General features: G+C 40.2%; 1 pseudogene; it reads right to left on the bottom strand.

The window, feature by feature from the left end:
- Window positions 1–26,227, bottom strand: part of LOC118717762 — a 231,881-nt pseudogene that overhangs the window by 165,404 nt on the left and 40,250 nt on the right.

Below are 26,227 nucleotides of genomic sequence, written 5' to 3'. Positions count from 1 at the left end.
CAAGCCTTATTTTCCTGGAATCACATGATGTGCGGGGAACATTATTTGTTGAATCCCGAGTTTGTTTGGGTGGAAGAGGGGAGAGGGGAGAGGGGAGAGGAAAGAGGAAAGGGGGTGGGGGTGGGTGAGATGGTGGAAAAAAAATGGGATGGAGGGAGAAGGAGGGGGGTGGGCTGAGAGAGCCCCAAGAGAAAGGAGGGAGGGCAGGATAAAAAAAAAAAGTGAAGAGGTGAGAAAGAGAGAAATCTAGACTCAGAATATGCTTCCTTCCCTGGATAGCAAAACAAAAGAGCCCAAGGAGTGGGGCGGCGGGGGGTGGGGAGGTTGAGGGGGGTGAAACTGTGGAAAGTTGACACAGTCAAGAATAATGGCTAAATCTATCAAGTTTGATCAGGTCTACTGTAATGAAGTGAGGCTTCATATTCCAAGCAGGGACAATGAAGACAGGAGTCAGGCTCTGGAAACGCGCTGCTCACTTTGTGCCTGGAATATGCAGCAGCCAGCAGGGAGCCGCCAGATAATTACACAGTATTTGTGCGGTTCCAGGAAGCTTCCTGTGCAGGTTGAATGCCTGTGCTATATTAAAAGGCAGCACAGTGAAATGTTTTTAATGAATATTTTTGTCAGAGAAAGAAAAGGCATTTGAATGATTGTGTGTGTGTGTGTGTGAGGAGAGAGAGAGAGAGAGAGAGGGTGCATGTTTACGCTTGCGCAGGGGAAAACCAGGGGTGGAATATCACTGTCAAAATACAGGTACCTGTATTTATTTTTACTCCATTATTTACCGTTTCAAGAGCCTGGCGTTCCTTCAATAACGGGAATCACAACATTCGGTTGCTGTTATTTGGGGCTAATTGTACATATAATCCCTTAACTAATATCTGCTAATGATATCTTTCAGTGAAACAGTATGTCAGGCAGAGGCTTAAAACAACTTTAAAAAAAATCCCCCGTAGTAAATGAAATGTTTAGACACACCGAATCAGGGAATCTAAAGAAGTAACACAGATGTTGATGCTTACTAGTCAGTAGCCTTTGGCAGTGGTAGCTCTAATACATAAGAATACATTATTTCAGAGCACTCTCTAATTCTCACCTAACAGATGTGAATGATTCCCTGAATTTTAAACCCACGCCTTCCCCGCACAATGCCCCTTTAAGTTCATTTCTCAGGACAAGGTAAGAATGGAGAGAATTCACTATGAAAGGTTGTGATGTCTCTCAATTCAGTCCCACTTATCTCCTGCCACCTATATTGCAGATGCTTTAAATTTTAGTTTATGAGGAAATGCAATACTGCCTTAAACACATTGTCAAGTGTTGCTACCACATAGGCGAGGGCAGCTTTGTAAAGGCTAAATGACACTCAACAGTTTGCAATGGACCTCACACAATCACTTCCTCTCGCAGATTAACTATCGAATAAATTCCGCATTCCGAACTCTTTGGATCATAGATGCATCTCACAGATCAAACAATGTCCCCTCGTATCAAATGATTTTCAACGACTCATGAGCCAAGGTATTAATTTAGGCCCCAAACCTCCCCATTTTTAAAAAGAGGATAGTGTGTTTCACACAGCTAAGGACTGATTGTGAACCATTGTCACTTTTAACAAGTACATTCTGATGAGGTGACACGGATCTTTATGTGAAGGGAGAGTTCCTGCCACAGAGTTGCCTGACACAGATGGCAGGGGTCAACTATTAAGAACAGCGAGAATCACAGGATTTGTTGGTTGAAAGATGGGTTTGATGAGGCAATTTTCTACCTTTTTTTTTTTCCTCCTAAAGAATAATTTCAAGGCGATTTCTCAGCCAAGAGGCTTGCCATTCCCTCTAGCAACTAAAATTTTAGAGCTCTGATCCTAAAAAAAAAATAAAAAAATAAAAAAAAATCACTGAATTTAACAAAAGTAGAGACTGACTGCAGATTACTATAAGAGAAAGCAACATCCATTCCAAATTCTCAAGGATTCATTTCAAGGTTCCTGTCATTGAAATGTTTCCTTTTGTAAACTGCATTATTAATAACTGCAAATATCTAAATAGAATAATTTAAATGAAAACAGGTGGGTTTTTTTAATCACAATGGGGGAAAATTAACCCATTTAATAAACAGATTCATAATAAGTATACAAAAAAACAGTGAAAAGGAAATTTCAGTAGCATATATGGCTGTGTATCTTTAAGGGGAGAGAGAGGCGATTACCTTGGGACTTTTATGTGTGATTATCAATCTGTCCTCGAAGACTTTCAATACCAAAAGATAAACAATGGCCAGATATGTTTCCTTCATTTGAATGATAGCTGCATACACACAACACTCTATTGTCATGCTGTGGATTAAAAACATAAATAATGCAAGATGCTTTTTAATCATCTCTTCTTTTATTAACTTTTAATAAAGATACTCTACCATTATATCAAGCAGTTTATGTGCATCACAAAATGCATAAAGCACATAGGTCAATATGGTCTGGCTAGCTCTGTAAAAGTTTCTATGCAAAAACAAACAAACAAACAAACAAACAAACTTCATTTCAATATAATTTGGCCAGAGAGAGAGAGCAAGCTTGGGAGAGTGCAGAATTGGCCTCCTTCCCTTTGTTGGAGTTGCTGGGAATACACACGTATATAAGCACAGTAATCAACAACAGGCAGCAACAAAGGACTCCAGAGAGGTCACCCTTCCTTGTTGGCCCTATCAATAATTAGTAAATATTCTCAAATATTGGGCCAAAATACAGAACAAATGTATGTAAGTGTTGTCCTGTCCATTTCTCCCCTCCAAGTTCATTTACAATGAACATGTAAATTTACATATAATAGAATTTTTAAAAACTCTTTTTTTTGTTTTGTTTTTATAGATTCTCCAATTTCAGTTTTCATCTTTGTTGTCCACGGTCCATATAAATCTTTCTCAATGGGGCACTGGGGACTGGACTCGGAGAGAAAGGATACAGGAAGCAGAGTGCTGCTGCTGGCTTGGGAGGAGCCATGGGGAAGGTATGGAGGGAGGCAGTTTTGCATAGGGCACCTGCACTGGTGCTTCTGAAATGCGCGGTCCGCACCACTCTCACACGGCCTGCTCTGCTAGAACTAAATGAGAAGGTTGGCTAGTTTTGCATCATTTGCATTGGACTTCCTCATTCTGACTTCAAAGGTCTCTTTTGAAAAACGCAGGGTAAGATGTTCATTAATTCCTTTAGCCCGGGTACTGTTGTGAAACATTCATCGGCAAGAACGGATGGAAAGCCAGGAATCTTTCCCAGGTAGCATATAAAATTCCTATTTCTCCAGCATTTTCTGTGTGGAAGGTTGGTTCTCTTCCACACAGAGGAAATGCTGGTGCATTCATAAGCAGCATCCTCCTATTTAAAGGAATGCTACCCCCAAAACTAAGTGTTCCTTGGAAATGCCAACTGCTGCTCTATGGCCCCTTTGCATGTAGAGAGCTTCCTGCCATAGGAAAAGGTTCCTCTCTACCTTCTCAGCTTCCTTTTACTCAACCGGCTCTTTGTCACTTCGTTACAGCTAGTGAATATAGCAAAAATTGGATTCAGAAGAGAACCTTAAGCGTTATCATAATGCTTAGAAGAAATGGCTTCGCGCTGTATAATCTATCAAAGGTGTCAGATTTACAAAATGCAGATTTTCTGTCACATTTGGGCACACTAAGCACTGTATCTTTCCGCGAAGGTGCTGACTGCTGTTTTAATGAGGCCCTTTGGTGGCTGTAAAAAAAAAAAAAAAAACTGAGAGGAGAGGATTAGAGGGGTTACCCTAGATATTGTCTATTTGTCTTACAAATTTCACACTAACTACCAATTACATTGCCATAAACCTTTTGGCTGCTTCAAACTGTATGCCATATAATACATAAAAAATATGCTATGTTAACTTAACCTCACCTATTTTATCCGCATAACTACAGCCACTGATGCAAGTAACATATCTAATGAAGCCAATAATGAGGTTCTTTAAAAGTAGTCTTGTTATAGGAATGATATTGAGCAGTTCAGTTAGAGGCTAAAGTCCATTATGGAATACTTCCCATAGACTCTGGTCCCAGGTCTGGAAATATGCTGACACACTAATTCAAGCTCAAGAAGGGCATTAATCTTGCAACCTTCTACTTGTCATGCTTAATGGGAAATCCTGCCTAGGTGAAATGAACCCGGTGTATTCAGGTAAACATAATTTAATAAGGAAAGATAAAAAGAAATAGACTTCCGGCGTGACCCTCGAGAGACGAAGATATCAGTCATTTTATCTGAGGACCTAACTCACAAGAAGCATCTCCATGGTGCTTGATACGGGGTTGTACCCAGTAGGCACTCAAAAATATGCCTTGTCGTAAAGAGTAAGCGGAAAGATGATGGTTAAAATTCTGAGACGTCCTGGTTGTTCCCCCACCCCAAATCCCCTGCAATCCATTTTGTTGGCGGGAACGATAATGCCAGACAGGGAAGGGAGCTGTGTTCGTCTTGTGGAAGAAGACATATATTAATGTGGGGTTAAGCATCTGAGTGTGAAATCAAGATCCGCAACAATATAGCATGAGATTTAAAAAGCAGGCATGAATGTCAGTGAGTAACCATGCATCCTCTTTCATTTGCAATCACTCTTAAGTCTAATGAGCTTCCAAAAAGTGTGTCAAGGTTTCAGATAAGCTTCTAACAGGCAGCTGTTTGGAGCCAAGTGGTAGTCTATCCTGCCAAATGGAGCAGTGCTTCAGACACACACACACACACACACACACACACACACAGTATAGTGGCGCTCCTCATTCCACGCCTAGACACTGGTCTCCTGCTGTTTTGAGAAAGACAAATCTAACATGGCCCTGAAGAACACTGACTGGTGTCAATATTTCCAACAGTTAAGCAACATCAAGAATCAAGATGGTTCATATTCTGGAGGATGAATCAATGCTTCAGGTCACTGAACGGAGACTGTCATTAGAAAAATGTGCCAAGTTCTTTAGGATTCAAAGATAAAATGAACATTGCACCTTTGGTCAAGGTTTAAAAATTAGACAAGTGGAAAACAGGATTCAAAAATAGTTCCTAACATCACCTGAGGACTGTTTCTTCCTATTATTTTCAGATAGGTTAAAATATGGTTGAATGGATTATTCAGGTGATGATGTAGTTAAATCTATTGTTGTGAATTTGAATTTATCACATTCTATATTTAGATAGCCAGGCACTTGTAAATCTACAGAGCTCATTTTTATGGAAAAATCAATGCATTTATCCCTCCCCCTTCCCCTTGAATAATATATGTTACTTGTGAAAATTAGTCTTTTTACTTACAATTTATTTCTAACAGGGACAAAGAGAAATATATAGGAACATTCAACAAATGAGTTAAAATGAAAGGATTAAGGGGACCCTTACCAATAACAAATCTAGTTGAAGAGCTCTGAGAAGATAGGGTTTTCTTCTCCTTCCCCCTCAGTGGTTGGAATATCTGTACTGTGTCTTAGTTAGTCAGGCAACATCTGCATGTCATCAGCATATATTTCCTAAACACGAGGGTGTTATCAGTTCCACAAGGCATGATTATCCAAGATGGCAAACATGATGTCCATGCTAGAGGAACCAATTTGGCATGTGCTTATTATCAGAATAGTTGTAGGAGAATTGTATCAACAGAAGACAGTTGCTGTCCTGGGACAGCTGAATAGACTGAGGTATATGCAGAAAACCAGACATTCGGAGGACTTTTTATTCATATTGTTATTTTTGTCCAAATCTCTTAAGTGTTGCATCTGCAAAGTGCTGAGAAGAGTTACTTATTCAGTAAGCACTTTGAATCATTGCTATAAGGAGCACCATGGAAACCAAAAGTAATGTACTACTTTTTTCTTCTTCCTGGTTGAACTCAAGGAAAGGACTCCCATCCCGTAGTGATTAAAGGAGGAAGAAATGAACACATGGAAGGTGGCTCTTATAAATGTTTTTATTTTCTAATGGTGACAGCTGTGGATGAGTATCTATCTATCTCTGATCCTTAAATAAGGATTGGCAATTGATAAGTTGACAGTCTTGGCAGTAACCATGAGGCTCTCCTTAAATCTCCAAGGTAAACCCAATCACACTCCCTGCTCAGAGGCCACCTCTAGAAGTCAATCCAGAGGTAGAGCTAATTTCTGGGGGGCTGCTTTGCTTGGCCATGATCTTGAACTCCAGGCCCTTATTCTTACCCTTACACTACACATAATTCTATCTAAGTAGATATAATGAGATGAAAAAGAAAGACAATTTGCCAGTATAGTAGCAACATTTAGAATCTATGAGCTTGATTTCCAAAAAGCTGGATTGAAGTGAGATTTGGAATGAAGAAAAAAAAATTGTTGATGTTTCTAATCATTCTAATAAAGTTATCTAGCTTCTGCCAGATCATTTTTTTATACCAGGAGCTGTTCTCTATTCTATATGGAATAGACTATACTAAGCTGGATAAAAAAATGTCACCTTAGGCACCTGAATTAATAGTTCAGTTATGTACTCGGTTAAGTCTTTGCTATAGATCAGCATAAGTGTGCTAGACAGACAATTCTTTAGAGCTAACATTTTAAATAGATGCCAAGGCCCCTTTGAGATCTGTGTGAATTATCCGGTTTCAGGGGGTGGGGGGATTAAATATACAGTGCCCTCCCCCCTTTCTTAGTTGCACTGAATAAGTAAAATTGCAGCAAAGTTGGCAAGAATAAATACTTCCTCGGTTTTTCTAAAGCTGCAATTAATGATAATGAAGCTATACCTTATATGGCAAGAAATACAGTACAAATTGGATAAGTAAGAAAAATGATCAGCCATTGTGCGCCTCCGATATAGTACATCAAGGTATCGCCACGGTGAGGCTATCTTTATTTTAAACCATTAAACAAAACAATATAAATCTGCAGGCAGGTGTTTCTTGTTGCAGAAGTATTGAAAGTTGTAATGCAAACAATCTAATTTTAGCATCTATGTAGAGTGTGAAGTAAATTTACTGATCATTGATGCATTGAGCATGGGAAGGAATAATCAGCAGGAGCTTTCAGCGAGATTATCCTATTAGAGCAGGAAGACTTCATGTGGTTGTTAAGGAAGTAGTCAAAAGCAGGTGATGGAAGCGGGGGTTTGACGACTCGTCAGTGGGCCCAGTGTACATGTTAAGTTGCTGTTTTCTGCTCAGCTAAGCAGCAGAGAATTGATATGTTAGCAATGAAGAGCAATGACAATTAAATTGTAACTGACCTACATGTTACCGTCATTACGCGTTCTCTTTTTTACTGCTTTCCCTCTTATTTAATCACACAGTATGGGGTTTTTATTAGGCTGTAATGTTAAAATCTTCATCCATTTAGCCATAAATGTGTGACTGGATATCTATCAGACTTCCTCGCACTATACAAACAAAGCCATTTTGCTGAATCACTGTTGACTTGTTTGTGGCCTAATTTAATGAGTGTAATAACTTACATTACTACCCAGTTAACATTTAGGAGCCCAGAAAAGACCTGCTAGCACGCAGTAAGCTACTGTATACATTCTCTATGCATATCATTCCCCTTTGCAGTAAATTTTATACAATAATATGCACTGCGTACAACACAAGTTCAGCGTCTACCAGCTGAAGGTAGCATTAGAGGAAGTCCACTGTGCTTAGGCTAAAATGCTTCTTACACACAAGAAACCCTGATTTGACTCCCTTTTGCTGGATACCATAGCAGTGGTATCTTAACCAGTTGGAAAAAACACACACACAATAAACCCAGGTTATAACCTGCAGGAACAAATAGCTTAGTTCTTCCTCACATTTTTTTTTAACTGATGTTTTAATCATCTTCCCTTTTCCCAAACTCAGAAATGAAAACTAGTTACTCAAGGACAGAGAGTGAAAAATAACAGTGAGTTAAAAACAAAATCAAGTTCCAGCAAATCCAATGGGTTGTCTCTGTTTATACACATGTGATGAAGATGTCTGTGATCTTGAATTATGTACCATTTTATTATTTCCCTATGAGAAAGCCACCCACCTTCCCCTTCAACCCACACACATCTATATGTTGTCTTGGTAAAGGTTTCTTTAACACAAACATGCTGCAACTTATTTGTATTTCCATTGCATTACTTTAAAAAAAGATTTTAAAAATTCTTTGTAACCTCATCTGCCTTAGCCATTTAACGAGCATCTGAAAATTCAGCGGATCAATTAAGTCACCAAAAAAAGTCTCATTATTTTCATACTAATGTTATGCATAGATGACAAAAGTATTATAAAACTCTTCACTTGCTCAAAATAACCATTATTTAAAAAGCAACACACACACACACACACACACACACACACACACACACCCTACATAGATGGAGTTGACAATTTAGAAACAAGTATGTCACATTGAGAGATTTGGAGCAGTTGGACTTTGTTTTTGCTTTCCACTATCAGAGCAATATCACTGCATTGTTTGTGTAGAGATTTAAGTCTTTAATTACTATCTATTAGGCAATACCTCAGACTGACATTATAATCTTAGAAGCCTCTAATGATACTGTGGGAAGGAAATCATAGATGGGAGAGATACTTTCAATTTTATATATTTCCATGAAATAGACAAAGGCAATCTTCAGGCCTCTCATCCCAAGAGAAACTGTGTTTTTCTGGACAATTGAAAAATTACTTTTGTTTTCATAAATGATGGGTCAAGTATAATTTTTGAGTATACTAATTAGAGCTCCTACATCTGAAATTGCATCTTGACTGTTTAAGAAAAGCATTTTATGGACAAGTTTATGTAAAATAAGCTGCTAGATCCTGGAAATTAGGGGAGAAAGGGAACAATAATATAATTTCCTTTTTCACTAATGACCTCCTACTAATCCCAGGCACTGGAAAAGAAGGCTATTAAGATAAAAGATCAAAATCCTTTCTCTCATGGGCACATATTCTGGAGGGGGGGGGAACAAAACATGAACAAAATAATAACTAAGTAGCATATTAGAAGGTAAAAATGCTAAGAAGAAAAATGAGAGGAGGAGGAGGAGTGCTGTGGGGAAGGTTGGAATTTAGGTTGGGTGGTCATGGTAGACCACCCTGAGAAGGTACATTTGAGCAAAGTCTGGAAGGAGGCAATTTAGAAACTTATATGAATATGTAACCTAACTATATATATGTAAATTAAGGTGTAGCTTTATGCATTGCACATGTTATATTAATTTTATAAGTGCACTGAAGATAGTATGGAGTTTAGACACCTAGAATACCGGCCCTTATGTCTCCCATACAACTTCCCATTTTTGGATCCATATCCATTATTTGTTCTTGGAGAAAACCTGTCACTGGCAGGATCTGGAGTGATGCAGATCCAAACTAGGTTGGGTGAGGTTCATCTGTGTTGTCTTGACTCTGCTGCTATGTAACATATAACATAAACACATGCTACTATGACCACTTGTTAGCACTTACTCCCAGTCAGACACTGCCCATGAAACATCCCGTAATGTAGGTATTATTATGTCTGATTCAAAGCTGAGTAGAGTGGAGCTTTGAGTAACATGGCAAAGTTCAGCCACTACTGAGTAGAGAAATAAATTCTCCAACTCTGATGCCACAACCTTTTCCATACTAGCTAGGACGACATAAAACAAACAAACAAACAAACAAAAACCAAAAAAACAACAACAATATAATCTAGAGTGTCAATCAAGATTATTTAGTGCATAGGAAGTTTAACAACAATTTGGCATAGCATCATTAAACATGAAGTTAAATGCTACCTTTTATGCAAACTATGCAAATAATGGTTAAGGTGGTACTCCTTGATATAAAGTGTAGAGCCTAGATCAAACTATTATGCCAATTTACTGATGCATCCTGTGGATGGCTTCTGTGAACCCACATGGCACTTTTGTATGGGCAGAAAATGGGTCTCTTTCTCCAGATGGAGACACTCAGTGCTGGGACTAGGTGAGTGGACTGCTGGTAAGCTTTTTGTCCTCATTCAGTGTCATTGTGCACGTAGGACCTGCACCAGCAATTAGGCGGTCTTATTTTCTAAATGTAGAACAGTGCCCAGCTAGCTAGCAGGAGAAATTAGAGAAGCTCACTTGTGCTTGAAGTGGTTATTTTCCTCATGCTCTTGTGTGACTTCATCTTACAACACTAGGTATCTTGATAGACATTTTTAAAAATTCATAGTGGCCACAGTAATATTAGGAGCGTCAATATAAAAAAAAAACTCTATGAAGAAAGCAATTTATTTTGGCAACAGGACAATCTTGAATGATCAGGTCTGAAGCTGTTGGGCACTTTCTCTCCACTTGCTTTCCATTCCTTTCCTTTCCAATCTCTGCAATGGAGCTACTTCAAAAAGTCTTGGGATTGTAAAACAAATGTGGGTTTTTGAGCCAGAAAGAAGTGGGTTCAAAGTCCAGCTCTGCCATTTACACACTGCATGGCCTTGGATAAATTCCTTTGTCTTTCTAACTGAACTTGTTTCCTTATTGGTTTAAAAGAAATAGGATAATAGCTCTACTTTTCAAGATATTTCTAGGGACATTAAATTTCCACCTGGAATTGTTTCTCCCTTCACTCTACCACCCAACTGAGGTCTTCAAGAAAAGATCTACATTCCTAGGTTCAAGGCCACCAGTATGTCACTGTTGCTCTGTCTTTAAGACCTCCTCTCCAATCACTGCCATTTCCATCCCCCACAAATGTGCCCGCTAATCCTGCACTTTATTTAGGCTCCCATAATACCAAGAGGATTTTAATACCCACAAACACACTATAATATGCCATGTCTCAATATCTTATTCCATACTATTCCCTCTCTTTGAAATAGCCACCTCTCCTTACTGTCTCTTTGAAACATTTCTATTTGTCCATAAATCTAGACTCAGTTTTTTCAAAGATAAAATAAAAGAATACATGCTAAGTGCCCAGGACAGTGGACTGGCACATAGGAAAAACTCAGTAAGTGTTAGCTCCCTCTTCCCCTCTTCCCAATGCAAACTCCTTTCAGAATTAAATATGCTTCCTCTTCTCAGTAATGGTACCATGTACACAGTCTTTTCCTCCATCCCACTTTACTGGAGAGAGGAAATGTGGATGGCTTGGCAAAGAAAGCATGGAATTGAGGGTTATTCTGTCCCTGGTCTAATTCCAGCTCTACTACTTTATTAACTCTAAACTTTGAGTGGATCATTTAAGCTTCATGGTCTTCATCAATGATATTATTTACTTTTCTTGGATATTTGTAAGAACCGTTAATGACTTCATGATACATGGTCAATGAAAGTCACTATTATACACTAAGCAGATCAGCTACCATTCCTATACAGTGAGAATCCTCTGTATTACTCTGAGTGCAGTCCAGAAAATTTAATCTTAAAAATACAAGTTGAATTATGTAGTTAATTTTTCAGGATAGGTAATTTTAAAGCTAGGAAAGAAATCCAATATCCAATCATGTTTTATCTGAATCTGCTTTGTTGCACAGTGCATCATAGTGGAATTACTTTCAGCTTTACTATGTATACTCTTTCATGTCTACCTCATTTAGTACACGATTAGTTCCTAAGTACAGACCATTCACTTTTCAGCATAATCTGGAATATAGACTATGGTCTGCTTGGGTTCAAATCCCAGTGATATCACCTAATTCTGTGACCTGAGGCGTATTAACTTAAATTCCCTAAATCTTGGGTTCCTCCCTCTAAAATGAGAGTGATACCCTGTTTCCCCAAAAATAAGACAGTGTCTTATATTAATTTTTTTTCTCCCAAAGTTGCGCTAGGTCTTATTTTCAGGGGATGTCTTATCTTTCCATGTGCTATGTCTTATTTTCAGAGGATGTCTTATTTTTGGGGAACACGGTAATAGCAATAGTGCATACCTTACAGAAGATTGGAAAGCCTAAATGGGTTGCTACATGTAACAGAATCTGGTATATTAAAAGTTATCAATCTTTATCATGTTGTTATTAGCATAATTATAATTATTGTTGTTATTGATCCTAGTACCTACCTAAGAGCCTGCTTATGTATTAGGCACTCAATAAATCTTAGTTTAACATTTTATCAAATCCTCTTAAAATTTGGATGTTGTCATTTAGGATGGCTTCCCAATTAGAGGCTGAGCCCCTTACAGGCATCTCCAGATGGTGGAGTGTGAAAGGATCACTCTCTAATTGGCCTGAATTCCCCCAAGTAAGCCATTTCTCAGCACCATACTGAGGGCCTGAGGCCCTCTCACCCGGATACCTCTCCTTCCTTCACTCCTTCCATCAGGACTGGCTAGCCTTGGGGCAGTTGGCTTCTGTCTGGCTCTCCCACCAGCCACTGCCAAGGAAAAAAGCCAGTCCTTTATTAGAGCCAGGTGGAGTTGGCAAACCAGATGTTGTCTGCCTTGTGTTGCCTGGACTTGTGGATGCCAATCTTCCTCCTCCCTGGCTCCAGAAAAATATTTGTCATCTTTGCTTTTTTTCGGCAAACCCTGGGCATTGGGGTCCCAGTAGCTCAGGACTTTCCTTGGGGGGTTGGCACAGTTGTGAAAGTGATAATCCTACCCTTCATTTACCTAGACTCGCTAGCTAGTTTTCCTGGAAGTGGACCTATGCATAAATGAATCATGACATGCTTTTCCTCCAGAATTCAAAGAAAGTGAATACTGCACAGATCAGTACAAGGAGGAGGGAAACATCCAAAACAACTAAGCAAGCAACTTCTGAATCTAGGTATCCTACCCCGAATCCTCTGATTCTGGGCACCTCTTCTAGGAAGTCTTCCATTGGTAATTATACTGAGCCCCAAGCCGATTGATCTGTCCTTAGAGGGGAAGTGGAAAAAGAGAACTTGAGTGTTTTCAGCACTCAGCTCTCCTAACTGCTACAGCCCAGGCAGGCTTATCTGGCGGGAACTAGCAGGAAGCCTATAACGGCTTCATCCTAACTCTCCAAATGCTGGCAACAATTAAATAAATTCTTAAGAAGAGAATCAAAAAGGCAGGAGGCAAAATGAATGGATTGTCTAAGTGCTGAGGAAGATGAGGTTGTGTATTCAAGATGGAAAGAATATAAATACATACACACACACACACACACACACACACACACACACACATATTATGTTGCAGATCTATAAAAATGTGAAATGTTATTTATTTTGAGAATACCCAGTCATTTCCATCTGTAGTAAGAAACCATAATAACATCCTCTGTTTATATAACTCCTTTCACCTCAAGAGATCCCGAGTGCATTTCAGACAGCTCTATATACAAACAGAGGCCCTGAGCTTCGCCATCTCTGGAGCAGGTAGGAGCCGGGTAGAAAATGCACGTGTGCAGCAGGCACACAGAGAGAGCTGATGGAAGAGGGCGAGTTGGTCAAGGACAGCAAGGCAACCCCCACATCCTTAAAACAGTGTCAGAGGGCCTTCAAAGTCTGGGTGACACCTCAAATTTTGATAGCTAATTAAGAAAGAAAGCTGAAGAGAAGTCCATTTATTTACTTTGGAGGGATGAAGGATGGTGCGGGGCAGAGCAAGGTTAGAGAAGCGGTGACTCCAGGGAGTGGAAATAAATCTGAGGCATAGATCACAAAGTCTTCCCCTCCAGCCCATATATTCTTATTACACCGAATAAACTTAGGATGGGAGGACACATGAAAAGGTAATATCTGTTGATTCATTTATGCCCTGTGTTCACATACGATCTACTTTCCCAGAAAGGATTGACTAGACCACCTGGAATTCTTTCTTTCCCCCTCACCATTTCAGTCCACAGCATAGCTGGCCTGACTTCAAAATAATTCACATTTAACAAATGAGAACTAAGATGGCAGCAATGATTTCCAGGCATTCCCACCTCAGAAAGGATAGCCGGATGGAAAACTTTATTTCTACTGGACATAGAATAGGTTCCCAAAGCTGCTGAAAATAACACACAGCAAACGCCCAAGGATCCAGGAAATAAACTGGAACACAGCTAGTCCCTGCTCTAAGAAAATATTATTAACCAACTACCTAGTTATCAGGAATTATACTCAGGATTCTTTTTTTTTTTTTTTTTTTTTTTTTTTTTTTTTTTACTTAACACTTTATTTATTTATTTATTTATTTATTTATTTATTTATTTATTTATTTATATTTATTGATTTTTTTACAGAGAAGAAGGGAGAGGGATAGGGAGCTTAAAAACATCGATGAGGGAGAATCATCGACCAGCTGCCTCCTACCGGGGATGTGCCCACAACCAATGTACATACTCTTGACTGGAATCGAACCCGGGACCTTTCAGTCCGCAAACCGACGCTCTATCCACTAAGCCAAATTGGTCTTGGCAATATATTCAGGATTCTTAAATCATGCTTGTTCAAAGAAAAATAAAACAGAAGTGGAAGATGGAATGAAGAGGCATGTCCTACTGCGGAGAACAAAGAAAGGAGATTTTGGTGCAGGAGTGGTCTGCCAACAGCTCTTGGAAACCTTCATTCTCCACCCTGTCCTATCAGCAACGCCTCCAGTGTCTTGGTATCCCTGGTTGCCATGGTCCTCCCACTGAGGCACCCACACCAGAAAAGTCCAGTGTCTGAGCCAGGCCAAAAGCTGGAGTTCCTGCTGTCTCAGACTTTATCTTCTTTAGGTCCTTCCTGTGATGGAAGGGACTTCTCACATAAACTCAGCAGAAGCCAAGGAAGGGATATAAGGATACTGAATTCCTCAGGCATTTCAATTTTAAGCAAGGAGAAAGCTAAAGATTACCTGATATGGTAGATGAACCTCATTATTTAAGGTCATTCTCTGTAAAGGGCTATGGAAAGAGGGATGATAGGGCAGGGGCCAACTGAGGTCACCCAAAAAGATTTTAGGAAAATCTTCCCTTCCTAAAAATATGCCTATACTCTGAATTTAGCACATTCATGGTGGTCCACTTTAAAGGAATGCTTCCAAGTTGAATATGACTCTTAGATCACCTTAGTGAGGTAGGTAGAGTAGACATCTTATAACCAGTAAAGTGGGACTTAGACAAGTCAATAGTCTAGCCACCTCCAGGAAAGAGAGCCTTCTTACTGCAGAATTTCAAGTTCTACTGTACATATTCCAGTTATACTCAGTATCTAGATCAAAATAGTTTTCCCACTGAAATACCTGTGATGAGCCCAGTGTTTCACTTTGATCCTCAGAACCTTGAGCTTTCTTTTCTCCATTAGCCTAAACATGGGCCGGAGGAGGGGAGGGTTTGCAGGGAGAAGAAACAGAATGTGTTTCCTATTTGTAGTTCCAATTTGGTTCCTCCTTACCACTCCACAACATCCACTTTGAGGTAGAAACAGTAAAGAAGATACTAACATAGATAATTAGATAGGTGGGTGTAAATTTATTTTTAAAATATATTAATACTATATTAATTCTGATGAATAATCAAGAATATTTAAAAATCCATATGAATAATCCCTAAATAGAAAAGACGGTCTTTTCTTGGTAAGATAGGGAAGGTTCATAAAATCGAAGATTGGAATTATCAGAACACTAGAAGCAGAGGATGTTCCCTGAATTTCAAAAGACAACGTCAGAACCAATAAAGGGAGCGCTCCTTTGCACACTGGTCAGTAAACCTTAGGGCTCCCCCAAATAGGCCAAGGCTTACAGGTAAAAGCTCCATACCCCAGAAAGTTCAAAAAGAGTGGAGAGCATGGCAGAAACTCAATGAGAGATTTGAAAAGTAACCTTTCTTCTTCCCAGCTATGAACAGCAGCTGTACTCTGTGACATACTTCTCGGTGGCCCTATCAGAAACAACTCAGGGAGGATAAAAGGGCAAACGGGCACAGAATGAATGGATTCTTAAATAAGGAATGGGTCACACTGTCCTTGTTCTGGCCTCAAAGCAAATTCCATCCTGTTCTAGAGTGTTCTACAGCTGTTGGCAGAACTGATCATAGAAATAATCATCTTAAGAGAAATTTTCTTACAAATGATTGGGATGGGAATTTGCTGCATATTTAAAAAACACATAAGCATGTGTTAAGTGGAATTTTATCCCTGAAAAAATAAAATAAATAAAATGAGGAACAAGTAATAACCTTCCACATCTATAAGGGCTTCCAAGAGGTCTATCAGAGTCAAGAGCTGTGTCATGGTCAGCTTTCAGGGTTGGAGGAAGTGAAATTCTACTACATCCAAAGGGAGAGCCCCTCAAGGAACATAAGTGAACAATTCTATCAACAGCATTATCTGTCCTTGGACACCAGATGGCTGAGCCAATATAATTATGAGCAAGGTGCAGGGGGCATGTACCAGGTTAAGATAAGGAAGAGTTTCCATGTGGAAGAATGATCTGGCTACGGAAGCAGCAAATTCCTTTTCATTGATTATATTTTGAAAGGAACAAAGACTTTCTCTGAAAAGTGCTAAATAAATCCCAACTGATTATAGGACCCAGCTAGGTAGCATAATGTGTGAATCAGCCAGGAAAAAAATATATATATACTTTCAACATATGGAAATAATTTATGATTCCAGAAAGACATTTGCTATCTCCCGTGTGTCTTCATAAAGGAACTCTTCCTGATCGACTTTTTGAAAGGGATAAGTAAAAGACATTTATTTACTTCAAAACAAAAGCTGGGTGAAATGATAGATGGTGACTGACACCCGCCCTCAGCCCAAGAGCCAATAGAGAATGGAGGGGACAGCAGTAAGCTGAAGGGTGCATGCTCCGTGGAAAAGGGAGAGCAAATCATGCTGATTGTTGCCATGTGGAGAGGCAGGCCCAAAGTGGCCAGATTTTCCAATTTTACTTTTTAAGAAGGGCCAGAAATTCTGATGTGTACATGCAATCTTCCATTTTAAAATTTTGGTACAGTTATTTTCCAAAGACACTCTGAGGACCAAACCAAACATGATGTAGGCGGGGTCTGGCCAAAGGCCCACCAAGTCCATGGCTTTTGCTGGAAAAAACAATTCTGTTAAAAGTATGTTGGGGGTGGGAGAGAGGAATGGATGGGGAATTATATAGTCTCTGAGGTTCTGGTGGGAGCCCAATAAATAGCATCCCTTTTTCTGAATTCTGTACCAACTACAAAATTGGGACAAAAGAGTGAAAAGAAGGGTGGGGGTCGGGGGGGGGGCAGGGGCATATGATAACCTTTCTTACTGAATTTGAAAGCAGGGTTGGGAATGTTGGAAAGTGAGCCACCTAGAATTAGAGATGCTGGCACTAGTCAGGCCTCTGTCTGCTCTCCACCTGCAGGAGATGTGCTCCCTGCTGGCAGCTGGTTCCCTACAGAAAGACAGTAGAGCTCTCCAGGCTTGGCTTCTCCTTCCAGGCCCCCACCAGATAGTTCACTCCTCTTACCACCAATGGAGATGGAGGGGTGGGCAGGTGAACAGAGGGGGATTGATAGAGCCCAAGAGAGTTCCAGATACACAACAGTGGCAGGAGAGGCCCAATCCCTCTTCAGAGTTATTTCCAGCCAAGTCTTGCACACAGGACTTTTTTTTTTTTTCATTGATTTTTCATAGAGAGAAAGGGAGAGGGATAGAGAGCTAGAAACATGGATGAAAGAGAAACATTGACCAGCTGCCTCCTGCACATTCCCTAACGGGGATGTGCCCGCAACCAAGGTACATGCCCTTGACCAGAATCGAACCAAGGACCCTTGAGTCTGCAGACTGACGCTCTATCCACTAAGCCAAACTGGTTTCGGCCACACAGGGCATCTTTGTGCGAGTTATGAGAAGGCACTCCACCCTGGCAGATGAACTGCAGAAAGGCATTCTCCACTGGCTGATGCGGCCCCAGGATGAGACACACAGCTTGACAAGCAAGGCCAGGGCTAGATTCCAGCCCACACTTGCCTCCTCAGCCTGATGCCTAAGTACAAAAACCCACAACTGCCTATAGCAGCCCTGCTTCAGACTCTAAGAATCCTATCAATGTGATTCCAGATTCATCCGTCTCCAGAGTAACTGTCCTGTGAATAGCACCCACTCTCTGCCCACCTCCAACAGTTGGAATTCATGTTGGTCCAAGCTGTGTCAGGTTTGTGAATGGGGTGGAGCAGAAGAAAGGTTGACTGCCTGGCATAGCCTGTACCTTCCTTATCATTGTTATTATTATTCTTGTGCTCTCAACTTCCCAATCCCTAGGTTGGTAAAATTTTTCAAAAAATGAACAGCTTGTAGAACTTAGTGAGGCTATAATCATTCCTTCACAATGTTTTTTAGTAAGGAATATATTGAGGGAGATGTTGTTTTCTAAGTTTCCATGTACCACTGTGGCTTGTCCCAAATTATTTGTATTCAGATGTCAGACTATAATTGTTGGTTAGCAGCAAGGTTACCAGATGGGTTATAAAATGCATTTCAAAAGACTATCAAAAGGACTTAAGAAAAATACAATGAACAGCTGGTGTGGTTGAGGCAGGCTGCAGTTTCCTTGTGAAACAAACAAAAAAAAATTAATAGAATCTTCATTCGGGTTGAGCACATTTCTGTAGCCATGAGCTCTTCAGTTCTAGAGCTCAACCCAAGAAGGAAAGAAGACAGCAGACCCCAATGAAACAAGCAAGCAAACAAAAAAACAAAAAGAAGTGGAAATTTCTACCTATCGAAGGTGAGTGATGCCCATGAAGGCGAAAGCAGGAAGGAAAACAAAAAATGCTTAGTTCAAGCTGATCTCTCTCTAAGGTTTCGCAAGGAGGGAAATGCAATCAGAGCTGTCTCCAGAGAGACCCGCCCAGATGTTAGACTTCTACATTCTTTCACATTTTTACTCAGGCCAGGTGCTTTAGAAAAAAACAAACAAATGTTTGACACTATTTAGCTGGGAGGGATCTCTTTTCCTCTACCGCTTTGCCAACAAACAGAATTCTCCATTTTTGCCAACCTATTTCCAGGTCACTGGTGTGTTTTAAGAAAAGAAAGCAGACATGGCCGATTAGCTAATTTGCAAAGAACACTCTCTCAAAACTCTGTTTAACTGAGACCCACCCATTCATTCATTCGTTTATTTGACTAACACAGATCAAGTACCCCTACACAGTCAGGGTGATAACCGCTCCTGAAGCACCCTTTCCTTTCCTCTGATAGTACAAGTACACAACCAAAGCTGTTTTTACATACAGTTTAAAATCCTCGTGTTTTTTTTTCCTTCATGAGATGAGCAAGGGACACATTTATCCCATAATAACAAGATAGGAGGAGGAAACAAACAAATGAACCCTCTCCATCCTACCTGATTCTATGTGTGTAAAAAAATAAGAGAGAACATGTTTTTATTGTAGGGGGACAGATATTTATCACTGCCACTTCCATCTCAGTGTATACACAGAGATGTCCTCCATCGAGGGAGTTCCTTGGAGGGAGCAAGAGCAAGTGCCTCCTCCCCGTGGGCCACTGCGCTTATGCTAATCTCAGGGCAGAAGGCTGTGGCCCAGCCCTCTGGGTGCTGGACACGATTTTCTGCATTTATCTTTTTCACTCCTGCTACTTGGAGACTTGTAAGGTGCAAAGCAGGCCGGCAGATAAATATCCCTCACGTCAGATGCCCGTGACGATGAGCTTGCTTTCCCTTCTCCCTCCCTCACAAAGATAACAAACAGGAGGAAAGCGCGGCACATGGGAAGTGGAGTTAAAATGTACTGCACGTTACTAATCCTAACATAACATTGGCAGCTTGCACCATCCCCCTGCCAAACCCAAATTAACACGCTGCCTTACTGAAGGCAAAGGCTGTAGCTATATTTATAGCTCAATTAACAAGTTTCATAACTGAGCCTCCAGAAGTTCTAGGCAAAACCTGACAAATGCTGCGCATCTTAACACCACCGTGACCCTGCCAGAGCGCCACCATTTCCTCACAGGGAGCAGCTCCTGCTATCACCTTGTAAGAACAATGATGATTGGCACTGGCCCATCTGATAAAGGGAAGCTGGCTGGGCACCCCAGCTCTTGTCAGGGGTACGTCTCATAACAATTCCCAAGCAACACACAGACGGTTGATTTAGGCAGGCTGCGGATTCTTCTTCGTGTTGCAGAAGAATGGAAATGCCTGCTTCTTGGGAGCCAATGGCTGCAGAGAATGGCTGCCACTTGATCACTAAGAAGCTTTGTAACACAGGCACAGGGTACGTCACTTGGTCTTATAACTTTGAAAGAAGCAGAAGACCTCTTCATAATATCTGCTAAGTTGGTTACCTTTGCTTGAGGGAGAAGGATCTTCAGTGGATTCCTCATGAGCAGGAGGCATGGTCAGCATGGCTAGGAAGGGTGTGGCAGTCTTTTTAACACAGCACTTTGCTTGACCTGGTGCAAACTATTCTTCAAGGTCCAGATTTTCCCTTCATTTGCAAATAACATTCCTACACAACTGGCTCTCCAAGGGACTGGGATCTCTCTGCTACATTATGTCCTCTACAGCCCTTAGCTCAGAAATAAATAATAGGAAGGGTTCAGCATTTGTGAATGAAGGAATGAATGGGTGACTTAAATTGGATGAAATAAGCAATGCTATTCTCCATAATACCATCAAAACTTATAATTTTGCAAACTCTTGCTATAATTTTTAGGCTGGAGTTACATGTATTTCACACATCATCCGTACATATTCTTATGGACTATAAGAATCTCCAGCTACCTCTGCCATATGTCTCTTTCCCATTAAAAGCTCGGTACTGAGATCACAGAAATTTGAAAAAGCACCAACAATCTGCTGGCCAGAGACCTTATTCCATTTCTATTGTTTCACACTCCTTGGTTACTATCATGGAAAGGAAGTAAATGATTAACTATTTTAATAAATTCAGGTTCATGACCTCTTTAAGTTACTAGTTCCTGAGCTTGACTTTTCCTCCCTATAAGATGAAAAAGTTATTCTAGAATTATCTTTAAATGTCTCTTCAACTTTAAAATATTATGATTTTATTTTTCTGCCATCTAGTCACTCCTACACATATTAATGGCATGCATTTCTTTCTCCTATTCCCTTAAAAGGCTGATTGCAAGAGATATTTTTAACACACCAAACTTCTGAACCTACTCTGACAGCACCTGCATATTTTTTTTACCCTTTGCACACTCATTGCTGAGCCTTTGATTCCCAAGCACAAGATATTTTTTCCAAAGAATGGGACTGGACCATTTTCTCAGAACAACTTTTGGCTGCTGATAAATTACAAAGCTACAAGTACAGGGTAAAGAGGATAAGGCAAAATGAGGCACTGTGATCAAGGCAGACTTGATCTGCCAGAATTCTGCCAGGGTTGAGGAATCTATTGCCTCTCCCTGCTTTTTCAAGGAACAGAATCTGGGATAGACATGTCTCTGCACCAAGAACCATAAGGAGATAGTCAAGTGGCCAATATGTCCCCCAAATATGTTCAGTGGGTTAGGTCACATGTAGCTTTTCTTACTGTTATTTTAATGTGAGTTTAAATATCTGCATTTGTGTAGGACCCAGACTGTCCAGTAGCCCTAACCACTCCCTATGTCCTTTATCTCTCTCATCTTTTCATTCATTCCTGGTCCTTGTCCTCTGCCAAATTCACTGTATCTGTCATCGCCCATCAGGATAGAATATTATGTCCCATAAGGAAAAGATATTCTTCTATTTGTTCATTGTTATGTTCAGTGCCTAGAAGAGTGCCTGGCCCAGTAGGTATTCTGAAAATATTTGTTGAATAAATGAATCAATAAAACTCCCCTTCCAATTGCTCCCTCTCAGAGCTCCCATCACACTCTGTTCACACCATCACAATTGCCTTAATTCAACACACATTTCTTAAGTACTAGACATTGCACCAAGTGCTAGGAATGCTGATGAATAAGACAGAATGAAGCAGAGTTCCTAGTCTCAAAAAGTCACATTTAAGAGAAAGGATCAGGCACATAGACAAGCTGACAACATAGCAAAATAGTTTTCATGTGAGACATATGTTAAAAGTTCTGTGTAAAGATCGACAGGAAAGCAAAAAACATTTGCAATATGCCTCATTACCTGTACAAGGAAGGGAGGGCATTCCATACAGAGAGAAGAGAGTAGGTAAAGTCCCAGAGCCATGAACGTGCACCTGCTCAGGCCACAGGCTGATTCCATGCAGGCGGAGGAGAGCAGGGAGGAGGAGTGGCTAGAGATGACCCTGGGAGGGTAGCACCTTTACAGGATTGTGAAGACTTTTAAGGCCAAATTGAGGAGTTTAGATGCTATTCTGCAAGAAAGAGGTACTACTAAAAACATTTCAACCATTTCCAGGAAGAGAATGGTGTTCTAGAAAGTGACCCTGACAGGGTGCAGGTTGGCATGAGAATAAGCTGGGGGGTTTTTACAGTGGTGCCAAGTAGTGGTGAGGGAAGCCTAAGGTAAGGCAAAAAAAAGCTGTATTTCTTTCAGGAGAAGGTTATGCAATGAATTTTTTGGAAACAGAATTAACAAGTGAGAGAAAGAGAGGTGAGAGCCAAGTGTGGGCTTGAGCTTTCTGGCTTAGGTAAACTGGATAGATAGATGATGGTGCTGCTGAGGGGAGGAAAAAAGAGGTTAGTAGCAGAGGTATAGGCACTGAATTGTCAATATCGTCAATGATGACCTTTTTCAGGGCAGTTTCAAAAAAATGAGGGAAATGAAAATAAATGCAGGTGATCAAGGGTGAATATGATGTGAAAATGCAAAGGTTTCTAGAAGAAGGTATCATTCATTAAAAAAAAAAAACTTGGTGAGAGGGGAAGGAGGAATGAATAGGCAGAGCACAGGAGATTTTAAGGGCAGTGACACTGTTCTGCATGACACTACAATGGCAAATATTTGCCATTCTACATTTGTAAAAACCCAGAAAATGAACACCACCAAGAGGGGGCTCTCATGTCAATGATGGGCTTTGGGGAATAATGATGTGCCAATATCATTTTGTTGATTATAATAAATGTGCCACTATGGTGGGGGCCATCATTAGTAGGGGAGGTTATGTGTGTGTGGAGACAGGAGATAGATTGGAAATCTCAAGACCTTCTGCTCAGTCTTGTTGTAAACTTAAAACTCTTCTAAGAAATAAAGTTCATTACTTAAAAAAACTTGTTGACATTTATAAGTCTGTAAAAGGAAATAAGATTTTATCTTGAGAGGAAAGCAATGTCAGGAAAGATAGTGGTTTTCTTTCTCGCTATCTCACTTTTTGAATGAGAGAGACTTATATAAGTATTTTTAGATGGTGATGTGTTCTGTGAGGAAAACATTTGAGAGAGAAATATAGCTGATGTAAATAAAAGTCTTTAGGACAGTGCCTGATGCGTAGTAATTGTTCAACAAATGTGAGATCCTTATCACTGCTATAATATCTATTACTTTCTTTTTATCATATAGTCATTTAGATCATTGCCCCAGCTCACTAATGAGACCATTAGCTCATATAGAGAAAGGCTGCAACTGCTTAGAGCTTGTGTTCCTTACAATCACTTAGTATAATTTCTCCAACAAAATCTTCATTCAGTGATTGATTCATTAACATAGGTATTGAACAAAAGGTAGAATTTGAATATTTCAAGTGGATATTTTGGCTTCTGCCTCTATTCCAAGCATAGTTTAAGCATTTTTATCCTTCCCTTTGACATACCTTCTTATATGTATTTAAAAGGGGGGGGGGGCTCCTCAGTTTACAATGCTAAATGTATCTGTGTCAGTTATGAGACTTTTAGCCATATGTAATATAATTACAGATCTAGAAGAAGGAAGTTGGGGACTCTAGCTGGGACAGAATCAGAGACTCCATAATGACATCAAGAATTAGATTTGCATGGAGGCATGAAACAGACTGACATACCTCAATGTGGAAATGGGGGAACAAGAAGAGAACTTATTTATATCATAGTGCATGGACACGGGCAATAGGGTGAAGACCTGAGGGGTTGGTACGGACTGGGAGAAAGGGGGTAAGGGAGGATGGGAGACATTTGTAATACTATCAACTACTATATATATATATATATATATATATATATATATATATATATGAATTAGTTTCCTTCTATTTTATGCCATGCTGGTCTCAGAGTTGGGCTTCATCAAAAGGTTGACCTCCCTCAATGTCACAACATGACTATAGTAGTTTTAAGTGTCACATATAAATAGGATGACATCTGGATAATGAGACCATTTCTTCCTCAGTACCTTTGTTGTAAGAGGGAACATTTCCCAAAGACCCCCCCCACAACAGACTTGTCTTACATTTCATTGGCCAGAATTGTGTCACAAGCCCGAACTTCTAGCTCTCCTTATGGAGTGTTAGGGAACGGGACCACTCTAATTGCTTTAGGCTAACCAGAAGCCACCCCTGTGGGAACAGAAGCAACCTTTTCAGAAGTACGCAATCCCACAGAGGAAATGGGACCGTGAATTAAACAGGTTTCTTTTGGAAGAATCACGGCCTGGCATGGGGCAGAGAGATGAGTGCTGGTTAGGCTGTCAACAGTTGTCTAGATCTGAATCAAAACGAATATAGTATAAGAAAATAACGATCTAAAGTGGACATAAAATCTATGTGTAGAAGTTCCTCTATGAGCAAATAGATCTACAATAGTAACATGATGAACAAGTCAATAACTACAAGTTCCAACCAGGTGCTATGAGAAGGGCATTGTCAAAATGCTTGGAGACTCACCACACACATTGCTCTGCTGTCTTTGTGCTGCTGATGCACACAGAGAGATTCTGCTTCCATTCCACCAACATTCCAGGGTCTGCTCTGTGTCAGACTGGACACCGAAACCTAGAAATAAACATTAATAGATCATATTACCTTCACTAAAAGATTACATAATCTAGAATGGACAATTAATAGCAAAATAAACAACTGTTACATGATGAGTATATGTAGCATGGTCTAGCACAGAATTAGTGGTGGTCAACTTTATTTGGGGGCAGAAAGGATTTCATAAAGGAATGGGCTGCTTGGACTGGGTCATGAAAAATAGTTAGTTGCTGGCCAGCTCAAATGGGGCTGGGAAGGGTATTACAGCCAAAAGTCTACAAATGCGAATTAGTATTCTGCCTTCACAAAACTCCAAGTGGGTCTTATTGGCTAGAATAGAGATGAAGAAGGAGTATGGATGGAGGTGAGCCTGGAGGTTTGGACTAGAACCAGCTGTTGGAAGGCCTTCCGTTCTTCCTGTGTACATAAATTTGGCTTGTATGTAATAAGTAACACTGAAGGCTTAGCAAAGTAAATAGGCATTTTAAATATCACTGGGCCCTAACCATTTTCTGGCTCAGTGGATAGAGCATTGGCCTGCAGACTCAAGGATCCCAGGTTCGATTCTGGTCAAGGGCATGTACCTTGGTTGCAAGCACATCCCCAGTAGGGTGTGTGCAGGAGGCAGCTGATTGATGTTTCTCTCTCATCAATGTTTCTAACTCTCTTTTTCTCTCCCTTCCTCTCTGTAAAAAAGAGAAAAAAAGAAAAAAAGAAAATCAATAAGATATGTTGAAATATCACTGGAAGCTGAATCATAAGGATATTGGGGTGAGAGCAAGTCCAGCAGTAGCTGCAATAGTTGGGGCAAAACCAGGATAATGTTTGAGCTAAGATAATAACTGGGAATCTGGAGAAGAGGCAGGAATAAAATACTTGATGGCACTCAGTGGAAGTCGGATGTGGAAAAATAAGTAGAAAAGTCCAGAATGATTGAATAGGTGACAGTATGACTCATCAAAATAAAGAAAATAAGAGAAGTTAAAAGGTACGATGTACAACTCATCCAGATTTGCCTGGGACTTTCCTAGTTTTAGCATTAACAATGCTGCATCCCAGAATGCCTTTCAGTCCCAAGCAAACCAGGATAATTAGTTATCATATGAAGAAAAGCACTTCTTTTTATTTCTTGTTTTATTTTATTATTGTTTTTTAGTCTTTGTTGTTGAAAGTATTATATATGTCCCCTTTTTTACCCCATTGAACCCTTTTAGCCTGTCTCCATCCCCCCTCAAAGCCTTCACCACTCTAGTGTCTGTGACCATGGATTATGCATATATGCATATAAGGTCTTTGGTTGATCTCTTCCCACCCTCTCACCTTCCCCTGCCTTCCCTCTGAGAAAAAAAAAAAATACATTTTGAAGAAAGTATGGAAGATAATGAACGTTAAACCTATTGAGCAGAACACTCAGTTTGCATCAACCTAGCCCCCAAACAGCTGGCCAGCTCAAACAACTTCCACATTTCCACTCCTTCCTGTGGAGACCACC

The sequence above is a fragment of the Pipistrellus kuhlii genome, unplaced genomic scaffold (assembly GCF_014108245.1).
Source record: "Pipistrellus kuhlii isolate mPipKuh1 unplaced genomic scaffold, mPipKuh1.p scaffold_m20_p_13, whole genome shotgun sequence".
In the NCBI taxonomy this organism is placed as follows: Eukaryota; Metazoa; Chordata; class Mammalia; order Chiroptera; family Vespertilionidae; genus Pipistrellus; species Pipistrellus kuhlii.
This window is presented reverse-complemented; position numbering and strand designations above follow the sequence as displayed.